At 37.9% G+C, this 17,893-nt stretch overlaps 9 non-coding genes and 14 pseudogenes across 9 annotated transcripts; all 23 read left to right on the plus strand.

Moving 5' to 3' along the window:
- The first annotated feature begins 4,718 nt into the window (after positions 1–4,718).
- LOC122338492 lies at positions 4,719–4,836 on the plus strand (annotated as a pseudogene).
- A 4,095-nt stretch (positions 4,837–8,931) lies between these two features.
- On the plus strand, positions 8,932–9,050 carry LOC122338522. The gene has a single exon (XR_006249795.1). It is a non-coding gene; the product is annotated as a 5S ribosomal RNA (ribosomal RNA).
- A 274-nt stretch (positions 9,051–9,324) lies between these two features.
- LOC122338510 lies at positions 9,325–9,443 on the plus strand (annotated as a pseudogene).
- Positions 9,444–9,719: 276 nt separating this feature from the next.
- Positions 9,720–9,837, plus strand: LOC122338490 (annotated as a pseudogene).
- A 272-nt stretch (positions 9,838–10,109) lies between these two features.
- On the plus strand, positions 10,110–10,228 carry LOC122338523. Its single transcript, XR_006249796.1, has one exon. It is a non-coding gene; the product is annotated as a 5S ribosomal RNA (ribosomal RNA).
- A 272-nt stretch (positions 10,229–10,500) lies between these two features.
- On the plus strand, positions 10,501–10,619 carry LOC122338524. Its single transcript, XR_006249797.1, has one exon. It is a non-coding gene; the product is annotated as a 5S ribosomal RNA (ribosomal RNA).
- A 271-nt stretch (positions 10,620–10,890) lies between these two features.
- On the plus strand, positions 10,891–11,009 carry LOC122338555 (annotated as a pseudogene).
- Positions 11,010–11,284: 275 nt separating this feature from the next.
- On the plus strand, positions 11,285–11,403 carry LOC122338539. The gene has a single exon (XR_006249812.1). It is a non-coding gene; the product is annotated as a 5S ribosomal RNA (ribosomal RNA).
- A 273-nt stretch (positions 11,404–11,676) lies between these two features.
- On the plus strand, positions 11,677–11,795 carry LOC122338552 (annotated as a pseudogene).
- Positions 11,796–12,068: 273 nt separating this feature from the next.
- Positions 12,069–12,186, plus strand: LOC122338501 (annotated as a pseudogene).
- Positions 12,187–12,459: 273 nt separating this feature from the next.
- On the plus strand, positions 12,460–12,578 carry LOC122338498 (annotated as a pseudogene).
- Positions 12,579–12,852: 274 nt separating this feature from the next.
- Positions 12,853–12,971, plus strand: LOC122338496 (annotated as a pseudogene).
- A 275-nt stretch (positions 12,972–13,246) lies between these two features.
- Positions 13,247–13,364, plus strand: LOC122338562 (annotated as a pseudogene).
- Positions 13,365–13,636: 272 nt separating this feature from the next.
- Positions 13,637–13,755, plus strand: LOC122338525. The gene has a single exon (XR_006249798.1). It is a non-coding gene; the product is annotated as a 5S ribosomal RNA (ribosomal RNA).
- A 273-nt stretch (positions 13,756–14,028) lies between these two features.
- On the plus strand, positions 14,029–14,147 carry LOC122338527. The gene has a single exon (XR_006249800.1). It is a non-coding gene; the product is annotated as a 5S ribosomal RNA (ribosomal RNA).
- Positions 14,148–14,419: 272 nt separating this feature from the next.
- On the plus strand, positions 14,420–14,537 carry LOC122338502 (annotated as a pseudogene).
- A 273-nt stretch (positions 14,538–14,810) lies between these two features.
- LOC122338553 lies at positions 14,811–14,929 on the plus strand (annotated as a pseudogene).
- Positions 14,930–15,205: 276 nt separating this feature from the next.
- On the plus strand, positions 15,206–15,324 carry LOC122338528. The gene has a single exon (XR_006249801.1). It is a non-coding gene; the product is annotated as a 5S ribosomal RNA (ribosomal RNA).
- A 274-nt stretch (positions 15,325–15,598) lies between these two features.
- LOC122338499 lies at positions 15,599–15,716 on the plus strand (annotated as a pseudogene).
- Positions 15,717–15,989: 273 nt separating this feature from the next.
- Positions 15,990–16,108, plus strand: LOC122338529. Its single transcript, XR_006249802.1, has one exon. It is a non-coding gene; the product is annotated as a 5S ribosomal RNA (ribosomal RNA).
- Positions 16,109–16,384: 276 nt separating this feature from the next.
- On the plus strand, positions 16,385–16,503 carry LOC122338554 (annotated as a pseudogene).
- A 274-nt stretch (positions 16,504–16,777) lies between these two features.
- Positions 16,778–16,896, plus strand: LOC122338530. The gene has a single exon (XR_006249803.1). It is a non-coding gene; the product is annotated as a 5S ribosomal RNA (ribosomal RNA).
- Positions 16,897–17,168: 272 nt separating this feature from the next.
- LOC122338512 lies at positions 17,169–17,292 on the plus strand (annotated as a pseudogene).
- Positions 17,293–17,893: the final 601 nt, after the last annotated feature.

Below are 17,893 nucleotides of genomic sequence, written 5' to 3' on the forward strand. Positions count from 1 at the left end.
AAGAGGAAGAAGGACTACAACAAAAAGAAACAGAAGAGGAATCAGACAACATAGAGGAACGTGAAGGAGAAAAAGAGAATGACAAAGACAAGGAACAGACAACAGAACAGGACACTCAGTGGACGGAAATGGAAATAGCGGACAGTTTTAAAACTTTTCTAGATGATGTGGAGAGAGATGGACAAGGAATAGAAGTTCAAAGCAAAGAAATGGACAGTGAAGAAGAAACAAGGACAAACAGTATGGGGAAAAAGACAGAGGAGAGAGGACAAATAAGAAGGAGAACAATAAAGGTAAAACCAAACGTGGAAAATGCAAGGAAAAAAAAATAATGACAAGTGCAAACAGGTATGAAGCGTTAAGAGGGCTGGAGGAGAAGATGGAGAATAATGGTTTTTAAGTATTTATTTTTCTTTTTTAATGGTTTTTAGTTGTGTTACTTTTAATGCAAGGGGACTGATGGACATGAGAAAGTTTGAAAGAGTGAAAGAAAAATGTAAAGGAGAAGATGTTATCGTTTTGCAAGAAACAAATTGGAAAGAGAGTGTGATGGTGGACTATAAAAGAAATGGGATGGAGATATTTTGTATAACAATGGAGATGGAAGGCTTGGAAGAGGAGTGGCTTTTTAATGAGAAAAAATGTTTTTAATTCAAGCAATGTAGTGTATAAAGATAAGATGGGGAAATGTATGGTGGTTGAAGTAAATTGTGAAGGACGTGAACTGATTTTAGCCAATGTACACGCACCAACAGAAGAGAAAGAAAAGAAAGAGTTTTTTAATGTTTTAAGAAATATTGTAAAGAAGTATAAAGAAATAATAATGATGGGGATTTTAATACTGTTTTTAGCAAGCAGGATATGGCGGAGGAATGGTTTTTAAATCAGACACAGGGAGAAATGAATTAAAGGAACTGATGAGAGAAAATAACTTAATAGATGTGTGGAGGGAAATGAATGGAGGAAAAAAGGAGTTTTCAAGAAGGCAAATAGTAGGGAACTTTATTTGTAAAACAAGAATTGATTATGTGTTATGTACAAGAAATGTAGGGAATTTTATTGAAAAAATCAGATATGAAGAAACCAGTTTTAGTGATCATAAGTTTTTACGTTTTAAAATAGATTGGAGCAACATGCAAAGGGGTCCGGGAGTATGGATTTTAAATACAGAGATTTTAAAGAATGAAGACTATGTTTTGAAGGTTAAAGAGGTCATTGAAAAGGAAAAGGAAAATGAAATGTATACAGAGGATAAGAGAATCTGGTGGGAGAATGTCAAATTTTTAATCAAAAAATTTTCAATCAAATATTGTAGTACTTTGAGGAAATGCAAAGGTTCAAAGAAAGAGAAATAAAGAAGAGTTTGGAAATTGAATTGAATAAAGAAAATAAAGACATACTAAAGATAAAGGAAATGGAGGGAAGACTGAAGAAATAGAAGAAAAAGAATATGAGGGGCGAGGTTAAGAAGCAAAGCTAAATATCTTGTGGAGGGTGAAAAATGCACAAAATTCTTTTTGATTTGGAAAAAAGAAAGGAAAGCTGATATTATAAAGGAAATACGAGGGAAAAATGGAGAAATTGTAGAAGGTAATGAAAATATTTTAAAAGAAATAAAGGATTTTTATGAGGATCTGTTTAGTGCAAGGGGCGTGGAAGAGAAGGAAAAAAAGAAACTGCTGAATCAGATAAAAGCAAAAGTAAGTGAGGAAGATAAAAAAGATTGTGACCAAGTAATCAGAGAAGAAGAGATCGAAAGAGCAATAAATGAACTGAATAAAAAAAAGAGTCCGGGAATAGACGGTTTGGGAACTGAATTTTATGTATGTTTTAAAGGGGTTTTAACAAAGATTTTAAATGAGGTTTTTAAAGAAATTTTTTGAAAAGAAGAAATTAATGAAAGAACGAGGATGGGGTTAATGAAGCTGGTATATAAAAGGAAGGGTGAAAAAATAGATTTAAAAAAACTATAGGCCAATTACAATGTTGAACACGGATCTTAAAATTTTAGCCAAGGTTTTAGCAAACAGATTAAAGGAAGTTATGCCAAGCATAATTGAAACAAACCAAGCATACGGAGTGAAAGGAAGGGATATAGATGACATAAAAATGAGTATAAGAGATACAATATGGTACATGAAGGATAAAGGTGAAGATGGATATATAATTAGTTTGGACTTTGAAAAAGCTTTTGATAGGGTGGAACACAGGTATTTATTTGAGGTTTTAAGGAGTTTTGGTTTTGGGGGAATTTTATCAAATGGATAGAGATTTTATACAAGGGTGCTTTAACAAGGATAAAATGTAATGGGTTTTAACAGACTGTTTTAAAATCACAAGATCAATTAGGCAGGGTTGTCCGCTTTCAGCTTTACTTTATTCACTTGTATCAGAACCATTGGGACTGGCTATAAAACAAAAAGAAGGAATAATAGGTATAGAAATTGACGAAAACAATGAAGGAAGGTTTATCAATATGCTGATGACACAACGATAATTGTAAAAGGAAAGGATAGTGTCAAAGAAGTTATGAATGTTGTAAAAGAATTTTGTAAAGGATCTGGGAGTAAAATAAATGAGGAGAAAACAGTATATATCAGATTTGGGAAAGCTATGATTTTAACGGATTGTTTTAACTTCAAGGAAGTGGAACAAATTAAGATTTTAGGAATTTTAATGGGGAAAAATGAGAGAAAAGTAAGAGATGAAATGTGGGAGGAACTAGTAACAGAAATAGAGAGAAGGTTAAACTTTTGGAAACTGAGAACACTAAACTTAAAAGGGAAGGTTTTAATATTGAATGTTTTAATGGTTTCTAAGCTGTGGTATGTTTTAAATGTATCTGAGATGCCTTTGTGGACAGAAAAGAGGTTGAAGAAATGTTTTCTTGACTTTTTATGGGAGGAAAACCAGCAAGAATAGCATATAATACGATTTTAGGGGCGGTGGAAAAGGGGGGATTAGGTTTAATGGATGTAGAACAGAGAAAAAATGCTTTGAGAGTTAAAATAGTAAAGAAATACCTACAAGAAGAGAGCAAATTTGAGTGGAAAAAAACAATGAAATACTTTTTAAACAAATGTGGGAATTTTAACATGGGGGATGGTATTTTATGGATGAAAACAAAAATTTGGATGACAGAAGGATTACCTGAGTTTTACAGAGAAATGTTTAGTGCCTGGGGAAAATTTTTAAGTAAAATTGTATACAACCCTCAAAGAAGAGAAAACATTTTAAATCAACCCCTGTTCTTAAATAACAACATTTTAAAACAAGACAAAGAACTATTTTTTAAGAAATGGATGGAAGTGGGGATAACAAGAGTGAGAGATGTCTTGTATGAATTTAAAGAGGGTTTTTTACCAATACAATATATTGTGGATGCAATGGATGAAGCAAAAGAAGAATATAGCAAACAAGAAATAACAAACAAATATGAAATCCTTAAAAAAGCAATACCTAAAGAGTGGATTAAAAGAATAGAAGTACGGAAGAAGAGCAAACAGAGGAACATTTTAATGTGAAACTGGGGGAAAAATTTTATGATTTTAAGGGATGTACTGTAAAAATGTTTTATTGTGTTTTTAGAGATGGTGTTTTTAAAGAGCCAACTGTAAATAAGTACTGGGTGGAAAAATTCAACAATCTAAAAGAAGAATGTATATGGAGAAACATGAGGGGAAGTGTGTGAAACAAAGTTGGAATGTTTGGAGTATTTTATAAGACACAAAGTTGTTTTTACTGAAGTTATTTTACAAAAAATAGGGATGGAACAACATGCAATGTGCAAAGTGTGCAAAAGAAAAAGAAGAGGGGATTTTACATCTGTTTTTATATTGTAAGGAACTGGAGGCATTTTTAAGGAAATGTAAATGTTTAATCAAAGACTTGACTGAAGAATGGGATGAAAATGGAATGGAATGGAACAGAGTGTTGATGTTTGGATGGGAAAAGAAGTGTAAAAACAAAGCCTTTATTAATCTGTTTGTGATGTTAATGAAAAGTGCAATATGGGAGAGGAGAATTGTGGCCAAAAAGGAACAAATTGTTTTGGATGTTTGGACTGTCTTTAAAAGGAAAACTGAAATATATATGGACAAATTGTATGTGTATTTTAAAAGTGAAAAAATCCTAGATGCATTTTATGTTGTTTTTACACGAAATGTCTATCGTGTTTTAAAAGATTTTATGTAGGAGCTACCGGAGAGCGAAGAATTTGTTTAAATAATGTATGAAATTATGAGATATGTGATGTGGATATTGTACAAGAGAAAGTATGTTTTTATTGTATTTGATTGATTGAAAAATATTTTAATAAAAAAAAAAAAAAAAAAAAAAAAAAAAAAATTCACGCCTGATCTCGTCTGATCTCAGAAGCAAAGCAGAGTTGGGCCTAGTTAATACTTGGATGGGAGACTCCTAGGAATACCAGGTGCTGTAAGTTTTGAGTTTTTCACTACTTATCTAATACACTGGCCCTTAGTGTGGCCAAAGTTTGACCAGCTCTTTGCTTTCCCTTACTGCTTATTTAATTCAATTGCCTTTAAAGTAGCTGTTCTTTAAACAGAGTTTGACTGTTTTTAACTACTTAACTAATGCTCTTATCTTTAATGTAGCTCATTTTGAAGTATTTTTTTGTATTTCATTCATTACTTATCTAGTATAATGGCACTTAGTGTGCCTCACCTTAAAATAGGGGGCTTTTTGCAGCAGCTTTCGCTTACGGCCATACCACCCTGTTCACGCCTGATCTCGTCTGATCTCAGAAGCAAAGCAGAGTTGGGCCTAGTTAGTACTTGGATGGGCGACTCCTAGGAATACCAGGTGCTGTAAGTTTTGAGTTTTTCACTACTTATCTAATACACTGGCCCTTAGTGTGGCCAAAGTTTGACCAGCTCTTTGCTTTCCCTTACTGCTTATTTAATTCAATTGCCTTTAAAGTAGCTGTTCTTTAAACAGAGTTTGACTGTTTTTAACTACTTAACTAATGCTCTTATCTTTAATGTAGCTCATTTTGAAGTATTTTTGTGTATTTCATTCATTACTTATCTAGTATAATGGCACTTAGTGTGCCTCACCTTAAAATAGGGGGCCTTTTGCAGCAGCTTTCGCTTATGGCCATCCCACCCTGTTCACGCCTGATCTCAGAAGCTAAGCAGAGTTGGGCCTAGTTAGTACTTGGATGGGAGACTGCCTAGGAATACCAGGTTGTTGAGACTATTTCACTCAACGGCTCTTTACCAGGAAGGATCAACTCAAAGCGAAATAAAACACAAGACAAGTTTTTATGGATTTTAAGGCTTGCAAAGATTGTGCTGTCGGTTGCAAGCGGGAGAGAAGCAGGTTTCTCCTTAACCTCCCTTTTGCCTCCAGACGGATCACAGTCCGCCTGAGGCCGGGGGCCCCTCTTCCCTGCTTTGCCTCCTCCCTGCTTTGCCTCCTCCGAAGCTCAGATTGCAAGTCGCTTTATTTATAGAGGAAAAGACAAGATACAGTAAATGAAAACAATTGGCCACATTTCTTGTGCGTCAGAATCTTCACTCCTTCAGATTCTTCCGGTGCCCCTATCAGTATTATACGGAGGCCATGTTATGACCAAGAATCAAACTGAAACTAAAAGAGCCACAGGTGCATAACTGTCAACATTTAACTCCAACATTCCGTTCTCACCAGGCTGACAAAGCCTGGCACCCGATGGAAGCTGAAACTGAAGGATCAAAGTTGCAAAATGTCAATACATAACCTAACATATCCCTCCTGTTTGACGTTTAGCACCTGAAAAATAACATAATAAGGCATATGCATATTGAACTACATCTCTACTGATTACTTGATTAAATAGTCGATGCTTACTTTAAACAGCAAGGTTGGCGAAAACCCCAGTATCTGAGGAAAAATTCCCAACCGACCCCAAGATTTTATATGGGCGATCACCTGTAAGGCTTGCATCTTAATCATAATGTATACAATATAAAATTTTAAAGCTTGAACATAGGAGGAAAATGTGAAAATAAACTGAAAAGGAAGAATAAAATAAAACAGTGCCTCTTGTCCTTGGCATGGCTACTGTAGCTTGTCAGTGTACCTTTTGTATCATAACATCAGCACTCAGCCGTGTCACAGCTGTGGTTTTAACTGAGACTTCATACATGATACTTAAAGCTCTCCAGTTCTCTCTTGGTGGAGAAGCATGGTAAAACTGAGAAATGTCTGGCTAATCATTTTAGTAATCATTGCCCTTAAACATGGTAAAACACAGATAATGCATAAACATGTTCAAATCAAAATGAGTCTTTAGTTCATGTTGTTCTGTGAACCAGTCAAAATTCAATTCGTTTCAGTTCCCCTTTGATCGTCTCTCATATGGCCACCAGTGTGGCGTCACTGCTGCAGTCAGGTTTAGAGCAACTCTCCAGCCCTCACGTGCTCCCATTGGGGGCGCTATAGCTGGGAGTAAGGGATTAGTTGATTTCTTCAGCAGCCAAAGGTTTTGATACCGGCCGACTTCCACCCTTACTCAGCGTCCTCCCAAGGTGTTAGCAGTTTGCAATGGCTTTGATGAATCCACGTAGATCTCTCAGCGATCTTAACTGCAGTCGGTGTGGCCAGGATAACTTTGATCAGGATGCTGTCGCCTGGTTTCACTCTTGAGACCTGTGGGGACAGAGGTATATCTGGCAGATCATTTGCTCTCACAACATCTTTAAATTTCAACATTTTGTTCATCCATTCTGCTAGTGTATGCTGCTCTTGTGGTTTCTCACACACATCATCACACAGCGGTAAACTGAAGCGTACAGTATTTGTACTGTTGGCAAGGTGTCAGTTCAATAAAATCCATGTGGATAACCTGAAAAGGTAGTCTGGCTTTGGAAATTGACCTCTCTTAGGTCTGCAGTTATGTTTACAGCAGATCAAACAAGATTCACAAAATTTTTTAGTAGTTATTAAACCCTGGTGCATAACACCTGGTGCATAAAACCCTATGCACCATCCCTCCTGTTGACACATGTGCTTGCCCATGTGTCAAGATTACTGCTGTTTTGTATAAATTTCGTGGAAGGCACAGTTTGCCTTCAAGTCTGTATGTGTCATCTGACAATTGTGCTCCTTTGTTAACCACATTTGTTTCTCAGACGCTGGTGCTTTCTTTTGCATGTCTGGTATCACTGACATGTCTAATGGAGTTTCAATGATGTTACTTTATGTATCTCACATATCTCTAGCTTCCCTTGTGCAGCTTGCTTAGCTGAAACACTTTTACAGCAGCTTCTTTGTTGTGCTCTTGTGTGTCTGAGGCAATCAATACGTCATCGACATAAACTAAAACCTGACTGTGGGTTGGAACTGCAGTGGTGACAGACAGCTCATTAGTTCTGATGAAAAGATTGTCATTAACCCTAACATCTGTCTTCCCTTTTGACCAAAATTTCCCTGGCACTACATTGAGAAAGGATCTATCTCAACAGCAGCTAAAGCATTTCATACTATTTTTTTAGTCAGATGGGCTCTGGGGTAAGTGTACACATCCAGTTCACTGTTTTGGAATAGAGAGAGCGCCTCTCATTCACTTCCCACCCATCTTATCTGCCTTAGACAAAGATAAATGTGGCGGTCTGTCTTGACCTTCAAAATGTCGCTGTGCCCCGCTGTGAAGTTTCACAGAGCAAACAGCATTTCCTTTTCTGTCTGTGTATAGTGTGCTCAATGTCATGTAATACTGTTCTGTCTGCCCCAGAGTCACAGAGAAATTTTACTCTATTTTATTATTTTTACTCACTATTAGCTCTCGTTCGGGTAAGCGAGTGCTTCTTGACAAAGCTAAAAAAAAAAACCTTGATACTGCTCTGCAAGTCTAGGTCAGTTTTGGGGTCATTGTCAGCCTCGCCTAGATCGGAGTCATTTTCTGCGTCATCTATGGGGTCATTATTGGTCTCACCTAGTCATAATTGATCACCACATGGGGCTGGTCTGTGGCTTTCATCGGGCTTCTACCCTGTGTTCTGGGCTTTAGCGGTTCTGGGCATTCTCGGATATAATGGCCTTCCTTGTGGCAATTAAAACACCTACCATATTCTCTGTCATCGCGTCTCTGTCTCGACAACTCTCTCTCTCTACCTCGACCACGTGCTGCTTTCCCTACTTAACTTAACTTTTCTTGCCGATACAATGCCTCTGGTCTCCCAACATAATCTGCTGGGTCTTCTTCTTTCTGCACTGCAATCAATGGTTTCTTGTTCCTTTCTCTTCGACTTCCGCATACCTTCTATCTACCTGCTCTTGCCATCTCGTCGCTTCAATCAATTGGCGTTTCAACAGATCACCCTTTTTCCCTTAGCTAAGGATAAATCAACCTTTATTTTGTCTATTAAGAGAGCGCAGTCCCTTTTGACTAATTTACCACTGAAATCAAACTTTTTATTCCACTCAGCCAGAGGTGCATAACTGTCAACATTTAATGCATCCAACATTCCGATCTCACCAGGCTGATCAATTTACTATTTTCTGGAAGCTTTTGCTTTTTGATCAAAGTTAGTCACAAAATGTCAAGATCGTCCCTGCACAGGTGCTGTAAGTTTTTGAGTTTTTCACTACTTATCTAATACACTGGCCCTTAGTGTGGCCAAAGTTTGACCAGCTCTTTGCTTTCCCTTACTGCTTATTTAATTCAATTGCCTTTAAAGTAGCTGTTCTTTAAACAGAGTTTGACTGTTTTTAACTACTTAACTAATGCTCGACAAACCAATGTCCCAGACTATTGGTGAGCAGAATTAAATCTGTCGAGATTACTGTGCTACAAGCTAGTAATCACAGCAATTATCTTTAATGTAGCTCATTTTGAAGTATTTTTTGTATTTCATTCATTACTTATCTAGTATAATGGCACTTAGTGTGCCTCACCTTAAAATAGGGGCTTTTGCAGCAGCTAAAGCTTACGGCCATACCACCCTGTTCACGCCTGATCTCGTCTGATCTCAGAAGCTAAGCAGAGTTGGGCCTAGTTAGTACTTGGATGGGAGACTGCCTAGGAATACCAGGTGCTGTAAGTTTTTGAGTTTTTTCACTACTTATCTAAATACACTGGCCCTTAGTGTGGCCAAAGTTTGACCAGCTCTTTGCTTTCCCTTACTGCTTATTTAATTCAATTGTTTTTAAAGTAGCTGTTCTTTAAACAGAGTTTGACTGTTTTTAACTACTTAACTAATGCTCTTATCTTTAATGTAGCTCATTTTTAAAGTATTTTTTTGTATTTCATTCATTACTTATCTAGTATAATGGCACTTAGTGTGCCTCACCTTAAAATAGGGGGCTTTTGCAGCAGCTCGCGGCGGCCATACCACCCTGTTCACGCCTGATCTCGTCTGATCTCAGAAGCTAAGCAGAGTTGGGCCTAGTTAGTACTTGGATGGGAGACTGCCTAGGAATACCAGGTGCTGTAAGTTTTTGAGTTTTTTCACTACTTATCTAATACACTGGCCCTTAGTGTGGCCAAAGTTTGACCAGCTCTTTGCTTTCCCTTACTGCTTATTTAATTCAATTGCCTTTAAAGTAGCTGTTCTTTAAACAGAGTTTGACTGTTTTTAACTACTTAACTAATGCTCTTATCTTTAATGTAGCTCATTTTGAAGTATTTTTTTGTATTTCATTCATTACTTATCTAGTATAATGGCACTTAGTGTGCCTCACCTTAAAAATAGGGCTTTTTGCAGCAGCTTTTAGCTTACGGCCATACCACCTGTTCACGCCTGATCTCGTCTGATCTCAGAAGCTAAGCAGAGTTGGGCCTAGTTAGTACTTGGATGGGAGACTGCCTAGGAATACCAGGTGCTGTAAGTTTTGAGTTTTTCACTACTTATCTAATACACTGGCCCTTAGTGTGGCCAAAGTTTGACCAGCTCTTTGCTTTCCCTTACTGCTTATTTAATTCAATTGCCTTTAAAGTAGCTGTTCTTTAAACAGAGTTTGACTGTTTTTAACTACTTAACTAATGCTCTTATCTTTAATGTAGCTCATTTTGAAGTATTTTTTTGTATTTCATTCATTACTTATCTAGTATAATGGCACTTAGTGTGCCTCACCTTAAAATAGGGGCTTTTTGCAGCAGCTTTGCTTACGGCCATACCACCCTGTTCACGCCTGATCTCGTCTGATCTCAGAAGCTAAGCAGAGTTGGGCCTAGTTAGTACTTGGATGGGAGACTGCCTAGGAATACCAGGTGCTGTAAGTTTTTGAGTTTTTCACTACTTATCTAATACACTGGCCCTTAGTGTGGCCAAAGTTTGACCAGCTCTTTGCTTTCCCTTACTGCTTATTTAATTCAATTGCCTTTAAAGTAGCTGTTCTTTAAACAGAGTTTGACTGTTTTTAACTACTTAACTAATGCTCTTATCTTTAATGTAGCTCATTTTGAAGTATTTTTTGTATTTCATTCATTACTTATCTAGTATAATGGCACTTAGTGTGCCTCACCTTAAAATAGGGGCTTTTGCAGCAGCTTTAGCTTACGGCCATACCACCCTGTTCACGCCTGATCTCGTCTGATCTCAGAAGCTAAGCAGAGTTGGGCCTAGTTAGTACTTGGATGGGAGACTGCCTAGGAATACCAGGTGCTGTAAGTTTTGAGTTTTTCACTACTTATCTAATACACTGGCCCTTAGTGTGGCCAAAGTTTGACCAGCTCTTTGCTTTCCCTTACTGCTTATTTAATTCAATTGCCTTTAAAGTAGCTGTTCTTTAAACAGAGTTTGACTGTTTTTAACTACTTAACTAATGCTCTTATCTTTAATGTAGCTCATTTTGAAGTATTTTTTGTATTTCATTCATTACTTATCTAGTATAATGGCACTTAGTGTGCCTCACCTTAAAATAGGGGCTTTTTGCAGCAGCTTTGCTTACGGCCATACCACCCTGTTCACGACTGATCTCGTCTGATCTCAGAAGCTAAGCAGAGTTGGGCCTAGTTAGTACTTGGATGGGAGACTGCCTAGGAATACCAGGTGCTGTAAGTTTTGAGTTTTTTCACTACTTATCTAATACACTGGCCCTTAGTGTGGCCAAAGTTTGACCAGCTCTTTGCTTTCCCTTACTGCTTATTTAATTCAATTGCCTTTAAAGTAGCTGTTCTTTAAACAGAGTTTGACTGTTTTTAACTACTTAACTAATGCTCTTATCTTTAATGTAGCTCATTTTGAAGTATTTTTTTGTATTTCATTCATTACTTATCTAGTATAATGGCACTTAGTGTGCCTCACCTTAAAATAGGGGGCTTTTTGCAGCAGCTTTCGCTTATGGCCATACCACCCTGTTCACGCCTGATCTCGTCTGATCTCAGAAGCTAAGCAGAGTTGGGCCTAGTTAGTACTTGGATGGGAGACTGCCTAGGAATACCAGGTGCTGTAAGTTTTTGAGTTTTTCACTACTTATCTAATACACTGGCCCTTAGTGTGGCCAAAGTTTGACCAGCTCTTTGCTTTCCCTTACTGCTTATTTAATTCAATTGCCTTTAAAGTAGCTGTTCTTTAAACAGAGTTTGACTGTTTTTAACTACTTAACTAATGCTCTTATCTTTAATGTAGCTCATTTTGAAGTATTTTTTTGTATTTCATTCATTACTTATCTAGTATAATGGCACTTAGTGTGCCTCACCTTAAAATAGGGGCTTTTGCAGCAGCTTTCGCTTACGGCCATCCCACCCTGTTCACGCCTGATCTCGTCTGATCTCAGAAGCTAAGCAGAGTTGGGCCTAGTTAGTACTTGGATGGGAGACTGCCTAGGAATACCAGGTGCTGTAAGTTTTGAGTTTTTCACTACTTATCTAATACACTGGCCCTTAGTGTGGCCAAAGTTTGACCAGCTCTTTGCTTTCCCTTACTGCTTATTTAATTCAATTGCCTTTAAAGTAGCTGTTCTTTAAACAGAGTTTGACTGTTTTTAACTACTTAACTAATGCTCTTATCTTTAATGTAGCTCATTTTGAAGTATTTTTTGTATTTCATTCATTACTTATCTAGTATAATGGCACTTAGTGTGCCTCACCTTAAAATAGGGGCTTTTTGCAGCAGCTTTAAGCTTACGGCCATCCCACCTGTTCACGCCTGATCTCGTCTGATCTCAGAAGCTAAGCAGAGTTGGGCCTAGTTAGTACTTGGATGGGAGACTGCCTAGGAATACCAGGTGCTGTAAGTTTTGAGTTTTTCACTACTTATCTAATACACTGGCCCTTAGTGTGGCCAAAGTTTGACCAGCTCTTTGCTTTCCCTTACTGCTTATTTAATTCAATTGCCTTTAAAGTAGCTGTTCTTTAAACAGAGTTTGACTGTTTTTAACTACTTAACTAATGCTCTTATCTTTAATGTAGCTCATTTTGAAGTATTTTTTTGTATTTCATTCATTACTTATCTAGTATAATGGCACTTAGTGTGCCTCACCTTAAAATAGGGGCTTTTTGCAGCAGCTTTCGCTTACGGCCATCCCACCCTGTTCACGACTGATCTCGTCTGATCTCAGAAGCTAAGCAGAGATGGGCCTAGTTAGTACTTGGATGGGAGACTGCCTAGGAATACCAGGTGCTGTAAGTTTTTGAGTTTTTTTCACTACTTATCTAATACACTGGCCCTTAGTGTGGCCAAAGTTTGACCAGCTCTTTGCTTTCCCTTACTGCTTATTTAATTCAATTGCCTTTAAAGTAGCTGTTCTTTAAACAGAGTTTGACTGTTTTTAACTACTTAACTAATGCTCTTATCTTTAATGTAGCTCATTTTGAAGTATTTTTTGTATTTCATTCATTACTTATCTAGTATAATGGCACTTAGTGTGCCTCACCTTAAAATAGGGGCTTTTTGCAGCAGCTTTAGCTACGGCCATCCCACCCTGTTCACGCCTGATCTCGTCTGATCTCAGAAGCTAAGCAGAGTTGGGCCTAGTTAGTACTTGGATGGGAGACTGCCTAGGAATACCAGGTGCTGTAAGTTTTTGAGTTTTTCACTACTTATCTAATACACTGGCCCTTAGTGTGGCCAAAGTTTGACCAGCTCTTTGCTTTCCCTTACTGCTTATTTAATTCAATTGCCTTTAAAGTAGCTGTTCTTTAAACAGAGTTTGACTGTTTTTAACTACTTAACTAATGCTCTTATCTTTAATGTAGCTCATTTTGAAGTATTTTTTTGTATTTCATTCATTACTTATCTAGTATAATGGCACTTAGTGTGCCTCACCTTAAAATAGGGGCTTTTTGCAGCAGCTTTTCGCTTACGGCCATACCACCCTGTTCACGCCTGATCTCGTCTGATCTCAGAAGCTAAGCAGAGTTGGGCCTAGTTAGTACTTGGATGGAGACTGCCTAGGAATACCAGGTGCTGTAAGTTTTGAGTTTTTCACTACTTATCTAATACACTGGCCCTTAGTGTGGCCAAAGTTTGACCAGCTCTTTGCTTTCCCTTACTGCTTATTTAATTCAATTGCCTTTAAAGTAGCTGTTCTTTAAACAGAGTTTGACTGTTTTTAACTACTTAACTAATGCTCTTATCTTTAATGTAGCTCATTTTGAAGTATTTTTTTGTATTTCATTCATTACTTATCTAGTATAATGGCACTTAGTGTGTCTCACCTTAAAATAGGGGCTTTTGCAGCAGCTTTCGCTTACGGCCATACCACCCTGTTCACGCCTGATCTCGTCTGATCTCAGAAGCTAAGCAGAGTTGGGCCTAGTTAGTACTTGGATGGGAGACTGCCTAGGAATACCAGGTGCTGTAAGTTTTGAGTTTTTCACTACTTATCTAATACACTGGCCCTTAGTGTGGCCAAAGTTTGACCAGCTCTTTGCTTTCCCTTACTGCTTATTTAATTCAATTGTTTTTAAAGTAGCTGTTCTTTAAACAGAGTTTGACTGTTTTTAACTACTTAACTAATGCTCTTATCTTTAATGTAGCTCATTTTGAAGTATTTTTTTGTATTTCATTCATTACTTATCTAGTATAATGGCACTTAGTGTGCCTCACCTTAAAATAGGGGCTTTTTGCAGCAGCTTTTGCTTACGGCCATACCACCCTGTTCACGCCTGATCTCGTCTGATCTCAGAAGCTAAGCAGAGTTGGGCCTAGTTAGTACTTGGATGGGAGACTGCCTAGGAATACCAGGTGCTGTAAGTTTTGAGTTTTTCACTACTTATCTAATACACTGGCCCTTAGTGTGGCCAAAGTTTGACCAGCTCTTTGCTTTCCCTTACTGCTTATTTAATTCAATTGCCTTTAAAGTAGCTGTTCTTTAAACAGAGTTTGACTGTTTTTAACTACTTAACTAATGCTCTTATCTTTAATGTAGCTCATTTTGAAGTATTTTTTTGTATTTCATTCATTACTTATCTAGTATAATGGCACTTAGTGTGCCTCACCTTAAAATAGGGGCTTTTGCAGCAGCTTTTGCTTACGGCCATCCCACCTGTTCACGCCTGATCTCGTCTGATCTCAGAAGCTAAGCAGAGTTGGGCCTAGTTAGTACTTGGATGGGAGACTGCCTAGGAATACCAGGTGCTGTAAGTTTTTGAGTTTTTCACTACTTATCTAATACACTGGCCCTTAGTGTGGCCAAAGTTTGACCAGCTCTTTGCTTTCCCTTACTGCTTATTTAATTCAATTGCCTTTAAAGTAGCTGTTCTTTAAACAGAGTTTGACTGTTTTTAACTACTTAACTAATGCTCTTATCTTTAATGTAGCTCATTTTGAAGTATTTTTTTGTATTTCATTCATTACTTATCTAGTATAATGGCACTTAGTGTGCCTCACCTTAAAATAGGGGCTTTTGCAGCAGCTTTAGCTTACGGCCATCCCACCCTGTTCACGCCTGATCTCGTCTGATCTCAGAAGCTAAGCAGAGTTGGGCCTAGTTAGTACTTGGATGGGAGACTGCCTAGGAATACCAGGTGCTGTAAGTTTTTGAGTTTTTCACTACTTATCTAATACACTGGCCCTTAGTGTGGCCAAAGTTTGACCAGCTCTTTGCTTTCCCTTACTGCTTATTTAATTCAATTGCCTTTAAAGTAGCTGTTCTTTAAACAGAGTTTGACTGTTTTTAACTACTTAACTAATGCTCTTATCTTTAATGTAGCTCATTTTGAAGTATTTTTTTGTATTTCATTCATTACTTATCTAGTATAATGGCACTTAGTGTGCCTCACACCTTAAAATAGGGGCTTTTTGCAGCAGCTTTTGCTTACGGCCATACCACCCTGTTCACGCCTGATCTCGTCTGATCTCAGAAGCTAAGCAGAGTTGGGCCTAGTTAGTACTTGGATGGGAGACTGCCTAGGAATACCAGGTGCTGTAAGTTTTTGAGTTTTTCACTACTTATCTAATACACTGGCCCTTAGTGTGGCCAAAGTTTGACCAGCTCTTTGCTTTCCCTTACTGCTTATTTAATTCAATTGCCTTTAAAGTAGCTGTTCTTTAAACAGAGTTTGACTGTTTTTAACTACTTAACTAATGCTCTTATCTTTAATGTAGCTCATTTTGAAGTATTTTTTTGTATTTCATTCATTACTTATCTAGTATAATGGCACTTAGTGTGCCTCACCTTAAAATAGGGGCTTTTTGCAGCAGCTTTAGCTTACGGCCATCCCACCCTGTTCACCCTGATCTCGTCTGATCTCAGAAGCTAAGCAGAGTTGGGCCTAGTTAGTACTTGGATGGGAGACTGCCTAGGAATACCAGGTGCTGTAAGTTTTTGAGTTTTTCACTACTTATCTAATACACTGGCCCTTAGTGTGGCCAAAGTTTGACCAGCTCTTTGCTTTCCCTTACTGCTTATTTAATTCAATTGCCTTTAAAGTAGCTGTTCTTTAAACAGAGTTTGACTGTTTTTAACTACTTAACTAATGCTCTTATCTTTAATGTAGCTCATTTTGAAGTATTTTTTGTATTTCATTCATTACTTATCTAGTATAATGGCACTTAGTGTGCCTCACCTTAAAATAGGGGCTTTTTGCAGCAGCTTTAGCTTACGGCCATACCACCCTGTTCACGCCTGATCTCGTCTGATCTCAGAAGCTAAGCAGAGTTGGGCCTAGTTAGTACTTGGATGGGAGACTGCCTAGGAATACCAGGTGCTGTAAGTTTTAGAGTTTTTTCACTACTTATCTAATACACTGGCCCTTAGTGTGGCCAAAGTTTGACCAGCTCTTTGCTTTCCCTTACTGCTTATTTAATTCAATTGCCTTTAAAGTAGCTGTTCTTTAAACAGAGTTTGACTGTTTTTAACTACTTAACTAATGCTCTTATCTTTAATGTAGCTCATTTTGAAGTATTTTTTTGTATTTCATTCATTACTTATCTAGTATAATGGCACTTAGTGTGCCTCACCTTAAAATAGGGGGCTTTTTGCAGCAGCTTTAGCTTACGGCCATCCCACCCTGTTCACGCCTGATCTCGTCTGATCTCAGAAGCTAAGCAGAGTTGGGCCTAGTTAGTACTTGGATGGGAGACTGCCTAGGAATACCAGGTGCTGTAAGTTTTGAGTTTTTCACTACTTATCTAATACACTGGCCCTTAGTGTGGCCAAAGTTTGACCAGCTCTTTGCTTTCCCTTACTGCTTATTTAATTCAATTGCCTTTAAAGTAGCTGTTCTTTAAACAGAGTTTGACTGTTTTTAACTACTTAACTAATGCTCTTATCTTTAATGTAGCTCATTTTGAAGTATTTTTGTATTTCATTCATTACTTATCTAGTATAATGGCACTTAGTGTGCCTCACCTTAAAATAGGGGCTTTTTGCAGCAGCTTTTGAAGCTTACGGCCATACCACCCTGTTCACGCCTGATCTCGTCTGATCTCAGAAGCTAAGCAGAGTTGGGCCTAGTTAGTACTTGGATGGGAGACTGCCTAGGAATACCAGGTGCTGTAAGTTTTGAGTTTTTCACTACTTATCTAATACACTGGCCCTTAGTGGCCAAAGTTTGACCAGCTCTTTGCTTTCCCTTACTGCTTATTTAATTCAATTGCCTTTAAAGTAGCTGTTCTTTAAACAGAGTTTGACTGTTTTTAACTACTTAACTAATGCTCTTATCTTTAATGTAGCTCATTTTGAAGTATTTTTTTGTATTTCATTCATTACTTATCTAGTATAATGGCACTTAGTGTGCCTCACCTTAAAATAGGGGGCTTTTGCAGCAGCTTTAGCGCTACGGCCATACCACCCTGTTCACGCCTGATCTAATCTCGTCTGATCTCAGAAGCTAAGCAGAGTTGGGCCTAGTTAGTACTTGGATGGGAGACTGCCTAGGAATACCAGGTGCTGTAAGTTTTGAGTTTTTCACTACTTATCTAATACACTGGCCCTTAGTGTGGCCAAAGTTTGACCAGCTCTTTGCTTTCCCTTACTGCTTATTTAATTCAATTGCCTTTAAAGTAGCTGTTCTTTAAACAGAGTTTGACTGTTTTTAACTACTTAACTAATGCTCTTATCTTTAATGTAGCTCATTTTGAAGTATTTTTTTGTATTTCATTCATTACTTATCTAGTATAATGGCATAGTGTGCCTCACCTTAAAATAGGGGGCTTTTTGCAGCAGCTTTAGCTTACGGCCATCCCACCCTGTTCACGCCTGATCTCGTCTGATCTCAGAAGCTAAGCAGAGTTGGGCCTAGTTAGTACTTGGATGGGAGACTGCCCTAATGCTCTTATCTTTAATGTAGCTCATTTTGAAGTATTTTTTTGTATTTCATTCATTACTTATCTAGTATAATGGCACTTAGTGTGCCTCACCTTAAAATAGGGGCTTTTTGCAGCAGCTTTAAGCTTACGGCCATCCCACCTGTTCACGCCTGATCTGCGTCTGATCTCAGAAGCTAAGCAGAGTTGAGCCTAGTTAGTACTTGGATGGGAGACTGCCTAGGAATGCCAGG

The sequence above is a fragment of the Puntigrus tetrazona genome, unplaced genomic scaffold (genome assembly GCF_018831695.1).
Source record: "Puntigrus tetrazona isolate hp1 unplaced genomic scaffold, ASM1883169v1 S000000985, whole genome shotgun sequence".
NCBI lineage: Eukaryota > Metazoa > Chordata > Actinopteri > Cypriniformes > Cyprinidae > Puntigrus > Puntigrus tetrazona.